The sequence below is a fragment of the Salmo salar genome, chromosome ssa16 (assembly GCF_905237065.1).
Source record: "Salmo salar chromosome ssa16, Ssal_v3.1, whole genome shotgun sequence".
NCBI classification, from domain to species: Eukaryota; Metazoa; Chordata; class Actinopteri; order Salmoniformes; family Salmonidae; genus Salmo; species Salmo salar.
In genome coordinates, this window is record NC_059457.1 from 79,580,705 (window position 1) to 79,588,457 (window position 7,753).

The window sequence follows — 7,753 nt, forward strand, 5'->3', positions numbered from 1 at the left end:
GGCATTACATGTCACTCCAGGGCTCTTTGAGTCTAAAGGCAACTAAAAACTTGTGTGTCCTTAACTTGTGTGAAGCCTACTTAAATAAAGGGATTGTAATGGAAAAGGACCTGAGAAAATGATTACTGATGCTGTTTCTGATGTTTCTAAGGATAAGAGACAAACTCATTAGCTCTCTTATGGGATAACTCAGATTAAAGCATTAAACGAACGTTTCATATTTATTTTAATGACATTGCTCACCGGGTTTGACACAATAGCTATTTCAAAACCCTTAAATGATCCTTATAAAGGGCACTCAGTCATTGCTAAGCATCTATAAAATCCCTTAGAACATAACCACTAGTCATTAAGTCAGCCATAAAACATTTCTTGTTTTCAGCTGTTGCTCCATGACATTAAAACACCCAATTATTCTGCTGTATAATGTACTTCTTTGATTCACTTCATTCATCCATGTAATAAGTGGTGCAAATCTCCGCTCACACGCGTGCTCTCTGTACCAACTTCATTGCTAACACATCAACAGGGCCATGTTCTAGAAAATAACACAGTGGTTAAGGCTGGAGAAGTGGTGAGATGTTTTCATACAGTGTTTTTTTGGGGATGTAAGGTTAAATGTGGAGGGGCTGAGAGACCCTTTACGAAGCCATACAGGGAAGGTAGGTCTCTCGTGACAGATTGTTAACATAAATGGAGTAGCTGGCCAGTGCACAGGAGATTTGGTTCTGGGTTCTGAGATTAGGCCTTCCAGGACTTCAGGAGTAAAGAGCATTTGAGTGATTTTTCCCTGGAATGTTGAGAATACATTCTGGAAGCCATTAAAACTATTCTGCTTCCTCTCACACCTGTCATTCAACATGGTCAAGAAGAGCAGAGTGCGTTTAAACTAGGCTGTCCAACCTGCATACAGCCTGAGGGCACTATCAATCAAAACCACAATCCAGAAGTGTTAGGTGTCAGGGAGTAACACAAAACAAAGCTCTTCTTGTATTCTGATATGGTTTTAAACTTTAATAGACTCACAGCTTGGAACCGTTTCTTCTGAAACTCGAACCCCACATCCCCACAAAGTCCCAGTCAATCTCCTGGGAGCTAAAGGTGCCTTCAATATTTTTCATTTAATCTTTATTTAACCTGGCAAGTCAGTTAAGGACAAATTCTTATTTACAATGACAGCCTACCCCAGGCAACGCTGGGTCAATTGTGCACCACCCTATGGGACTCCCAATCATGGCCAGGTGTGATACAACCTGGATTCGAATCAGGGACTGTAGTGACTCCTCTTGCACTGAGATGCAGTGCCTTAGACCGCTGTGCCACTCGGGAGCTATATCAAGTCTGGCAACCATGAAGCATCATTTTGACAAGCAGTGCACGACATCTGGGCCCTGGTTAAACATAAGCTGGCTGAGACATCTGCCTGCCAGGGACATAAGCCACAGAGTGTGGCACATGCCACCCCCCTCCACTGACTCAAGCTGAAGGAAAATGAGCATGTTATTTATTCATGGTAGAGAAGACACACTGACAGTTGGCACAGTCAGACAGCCAAGTGAATCACTTACTCACTAGAAGTGTCTCCTATATGTGACAAATCATTGCTGTGTCGCCGCAGGACAGTGTTCTCAGAATCACTGGTGCTTCAACTGTACCTGTCACCTAGACTGTTATTAGAATCCTGTCTATGGAGGGATTGAGGGAGGAAGAGAAGGGAGAAAGACTATTAGACTGTTATCCTGTCTATGGATAACCACCTAAAAGAAAGCGATTCCCAAACCTTCCGTAACAAAGCCATCACCTAAAGAGAGATGAACCTGGAGAAGAGTCCCCTAGGCAAGCTGGTCCTGGGGCTCTGTTCACAAACATAAACAGACCCCACAGAGCACCAGGACAGCAACACAATTAGACCCAACCAAATCATGAGAAAACAAAAAGATAATTACTTGACACATTGGAAAGAATTCATAAAATAACAGAGCAAACTAGAATGCTATTTGGCACTAAACAGAGAGTACACCGTGGCAGAATACCTGACCACTGTGAATGACCCAAAATTAAGGAAAGATTTGACTATGTACAGACTCAGTGAGCATAGCCTTGCTATTGAGAAATGCCGCCGTAGGGAGACCTGGCTCTCAAGAGAAGACAGGATATGTGCACACTGCCCACAAAATGAGGTGGAAAATGAGCTGCACTTCCTAACCTCCTGCTAAATGTATGACCGTATTAGAGACACATATTTCCCTCAGATTACACAGATCCACAAATAATTTGAAGTCAAACCCAATTTTGATGAACTCCCATATCTACTGGGTGAAATACTACAGTGTGCCATCACAGCAGCAACATTTGTGACCTGTTGCCATAAGAAAAGGACAACCAGTGAAGAACAAACGCCATAGTAAATAAACTCAGCAAAAAAAGAAACGTCCCTTTTTCAGGACCCTGTCTTTCAAAGATAATTCGTAAAAAATCCAAATAACTTCACAGAACTTCATTGTAAATCAACCAGGTGGTACTGTCAGCTGGGTATTGTAGTCCTGCTCACAAGTTATTGTTCTTTTCCAGAACTACAAACATGGCTGTTGGATTTGTGAATTGAGACTTTTTAATCAATGCCTTTTAGACACGGTGAATTTTTTGGTACTCTATATTATTGTATATTGTACATTGTAATTTTTTTTAATAAAAATGTACTTTGGTGCCAAACATCTGTCAACTGTGCCCTTCTACATTCACTAGGAAGCTTGGTTGATTACTCCATTGTAAAGACACTACCATCAGTTAGCCTCACTACATCACTAAGAAGCTTGGTTGATTACTCCATTGTAAAGACACTATCATTCAGTTAGCCTCACTACATCACTAGGAAGCTTGGTTGATTACTCCATTGTAAAGACACTACCATCAGTTAGCCTCACTACATCACTAAGAAGCTTGGTTGATTACTCCATTGTAAAGACACTATCATTCAGTTAGCCTCACTACATCACTAGGAAGCTTGGTTGATTACTCCATTGTAAAGACACTACCATCAGTTAGCCTCACTACATCACTAGGAAGCTTGGTTGATTACTCCATTGTAAAGACACTATCATTTAGTTAGCCTCACTACATCACTAGGAAGCTTGGTTGATTACTCCATTGTAAAGACACTATCATTCAGTTAGCCTCACTACATCACTAGGAAGCTTGGTTGATTACTCCATTGTAAAGACACCATCATTCAGTTAGCCTCTTGCTCTTTCCCTACAGTCACCATGTATTCACACTGTATTTGATGCTGAGGCCGACTACAGTCTTCTTACATAAACTCAGCAAAAAAAGAAATTTCCCTTTTTCAGGAGCCTGTCTTTCAAAGATAATTAGTAAAAATCCAAATAACTTCACAGATCTTCATTGTAAAGGGTTTAAACACTGTTTCCATGCTTGTTCAATGAACCATAAACAATTAATTAATATGCACCTGTGGAACGGTCGTTAAGACACTAACAGCTTACAGATGGTACGTAATTAAGGTCACAGTTATGAAAACTTAGGACACTAAAGAGGCCTGTCTACTGACTCTGAAAAACACTGCAAGGAGTTTTTCTGCTGCAAGGAGGCATGAGGACTGCAGATGTGGCCAGGGCAATAAATTGCAATGTCTGTACTGTGAAATGCCTAAGACAGCACTACAGGAAGACATTACAGGTCAGGTCAGCTGATAGTCCTCACAGTGGCAGACCACATGTAACAACACCTGCACAGGATCGGTACATCCGAACATCACACCTGCAGGACATGTACAGGATGGCAACAACAACAACTGTCTGAGTTACACCAGGAACGCACAATCCCTCCATCAGTGCTGAGACTTTCCGCAATAGGCTGAGAGAGGCTGGACTGAGGACTTGTAGGCCTGTTGTAAGGCAGGTCCTCACCAGACATCACCGACAACAACGTCGCCTATGGGCACAAACCCACCGTCGCTGGACCAGACAGGACTGGCAAATAGTGCTCTTCACTGACGAGTAGCGGTTTTGTCACACCAGGGGTGATGGTCGGATTCGCGTTTATCGTCGATGGAATGAGCGTTACACCGAGGCCTGTACTCTGGAGCGGGATCGATTTGGAGGTGGAGGGTCCATCATGGTCTGGGACGGTGTGTCACAGCATCATCAAACTGAGCTTGTTGTCATTGCAGGCAATCTCAATGCTGTGCGTTACAGGGAAGACATCCTCCTCCCTCATGTGGTACCCTTCCTGCAGGCTCATCCTGACATGACCCTCCAGCATGACAATGCCACCAGCCATACAGCTTGTTCTGTGCGTGATTTCCTGCAAGACGGGAATGTCAGTGTTCTGCCATGGCCAGCTAAAAGCCCGGATCTCAATCCCATTGAGCATGTCCGGGACCTGTTGGATCGGAGGGTGAGGGCTAGGGCCATTCCCCCCAAAAATGTTTAGGAACTTGCAGGTGCCTTGGTGGAGAGTGGGGTAACATCTCACAGCAAGAACTGGCACATCTGGTGCAGTCCATGAGGAGGAGTTGCATTGCAGTACTTAATGCAGCTGGTGGCCACACCAGATACTGACTGTTACTTTTTATTTTGAATCCCCCCCCCTTTGTTCAGGGACACATTATTCAATTTCTGTTAGTCACATGTCTGTGGAACATGTTCAGTTTATGTCTCAGTTGTTGAATCTTGTTATGTTCATACAAATATTTACACACGTTAAGTTTGCTGAAAATAAACGCAGTTGACAGTGAGTGTTTATTATCTACTTCACTTGCTTTGGCATTGTTAACATATGTTTCCCATGCCAATACAGCCATTGAATTGAAATTGAGGAGAGAGAGAGAGAGAGAGAGAGAGAGAGAGAGAGAGAGAGAGACACAGAGAGAGAGAGAGAGAGAGAGAGAGAGAGAGAGAGAGAGAGACAGAGAGAGAGAGAGACAGAGAGAGAGACATATTTGCCTAATTGGTAGGATTATACAACAGCTAAGGGCAAAAATCAATCAGTCAATATAAAACATGGAATGTGAATAAATTGCCTTCAATATTATAACTAACACATCCCTATGCTTTCACTGACTAACTGAGTCTCATTCCAAGAACATCTCAGCCACTCCATTAGTTACACAGGGTGTGTGTTGATGGGCATAAATCAATGATTGCTTCGACACGAAAGACCATCACAAAAAAATCTGAGGAGAGCCTGCAGAACTAATGAAGGGTGAGAAACCCATCTATATTTAGCCAGCGTCTCTAACATGCATAATGAAAACATGCAGGACGCACTTTAAGAAATTGCAGAAAGTGTGCATGTGTGTGTGTGTGTGTGTGTGTGTGTGTGTGTGTGTGTGTGTGTGTCTGTGTGCGTGAGACACTCTAATCAACAGAGCTCTGTATGGAGAGTCAGTAACGACAAGCATCAGTCATATCAGGATACATCAGGAATGACATGACACAGGACACATACCCTCCATCCATCAAACCACAGTACAATGAGCCTGTGGCGTCTGTTAGCGGGAGGGTTATTTTGCATAAAAAGAAGGCATGTGTAATATGTAATACATTTAGCATAGTGTGCTTTATTCATAGAAAACCCATCTGACTGATGATCCAAGTTACAGAACTAATGTAACCTAAACCTACACGGAATGGAAATATTGTAACATAAAACCTACAAGGTTCAGAACCCAGATCATCGACATGACTCAAGAGTCAAGACCCTGTTTCACACTGAGTTAGAGCCTAAGTATTAGCTTAGAGGAACACCAATCTTTATGCTCCAGACCAGACCAGGTCACCAAGCTAGCATTGCTCACACGTCATTAACATGGTCACATTAGCCTGGAATCCAAACTGATGTGCTCCTCATATTGAAGACTGTTAGCTCACCCATCGTATGTTCTGTCCCCTTACATGTCTCTCAGACACAAGCAGCTGTAGTTTGAACGCTCTGTGATCACTCAAGCTTTCAGGGGAAATGACCATTTCAGCTCATTACCACAATAACGTGAACATGTCCCGCGGCTCGTCTGTCACTGAGGAAGTGGAGAACAAACTGGTCAGTGGAACTCCTAAGGAGAGCCTATGATCATTCTAACAATAGTGTTCTTATTATTCAATTCCCCTTGTTATTTATTAACATTTCCCAGACTGCTTTGCGTGTTGCTTGTCCACATTCCATCCTTGCAGCTTTGAGGGACACACAGCTTTATTGTTTTTGCAATTGTTTTTATTGTTTTTTAAAGGTGAGAGGGACACAGGTTTGACAGTAACAAAATGCCCTATGGTCTCTCGTTCCACCCCAGAATTATTCCTCAAAGATATGGTGTTGAAGGTTTGCAGGCCGAAATTAAAATACATTGATTACTTATTAATGAATTTGTGAAGGTGATTTGAAGGGAAACATGATTGATGTTGAAAGGTTACGAAAGAGTATGTAACCGGTTCTGAACCAAATTATGTAAACTGTTTTAATATGGAAATGGTCAAACACCAAGGTAATAGGTGCCTCTGGCTATTTCCCTCCATGCCAAATTACTGTAATCGTTCAAAACCAGAAAAGTACATTCCTCAGAATTAAAGTCAGTGAACTATTTGAGAACATTCCCAATGTTAAACCATTTCCAGAACGTTCCCAGAACATTACCAAAATGTTTATTAAACGTAACCATGTTTGAACTTTTAGGAAACGTTCTGTTAATGTAATAAAATACCAAGAAAATAACGTTATTTTGTCAAGTTCCTTAAATGTGCTGAGAATGTTCCAAAGCCAAGCAACTATTCAATAACATTCCTAGAAAGTTGTGGGAAGGTTGTATGCAAAATAACCATAAGACAACCACGCTCTCACCAAGCTCTAAGAAAAGTATGGTTCTCAGAATGTTATGTACTAGCTGGGCTGCCATGCATTCCTCTGTGCCAATGGGGTTAAATAGACAGAGAATATTATTTGACCTCATCAGACAGCACTCATCAGACAGCACTCATCAGACAACCCCACATCAAAACAGAGAGGAAGGGGAAGTGACTCTTAGAAAGTACCTCTCATTCTCTTTCATCTGAGTGGCAGCGGAGGGTCTTTCTGAGAGCTTATTGTCTACTGGCTATATACAGTGCATTCAGAAAGCATTCAGACCCCTGCACTTTATCCACATTTTGTTACGTTACAGCCTTCTAAAATTGATAAAATATTTTTATCCCCTCATCAATCTACACACAATATCCCATAACGACAACGCAAAAACAGGTTTTTAGAAATGTTTGCAAATGTATAATAAAAAATAAATAAATACCTTATTTACATAAGTATTCAGACCCTTTGTTATGAGACCCAAAATTGACCTCAGATGCATGCTATTTCCATTGATCATCCTTGAGATGTTTCTACAACTTGATTGGACATGATTTGGAAAGGCACACACCTGTCTATATAAGGTCCCACAGTTGACAGTGCATGTCAGAGCAAAAACCAAGCCATGAGGTCGAAGGAATTGTCCGTAGAGCTCCGAGACAGGATTATGTTGAGGCACAGCTCTGGGAAAGGGTACCAAAAATGTCCTGCAGCATTGAAGGTCCCCAAGAACACAGTGGCCTCCATCATTCTTAAATGGTAGAAGTTTGGAATCACCAAGACTCTTCCTAGAGCTGGACGCCTGGCCAAACTGAGCAATCAGGGAGAAGGTCCTTGGTCAGGGAGGTGACCAAGAACCCGATGGTCACTCTGACAGAGTTCCAGAGTTCCTCTGTGGAGA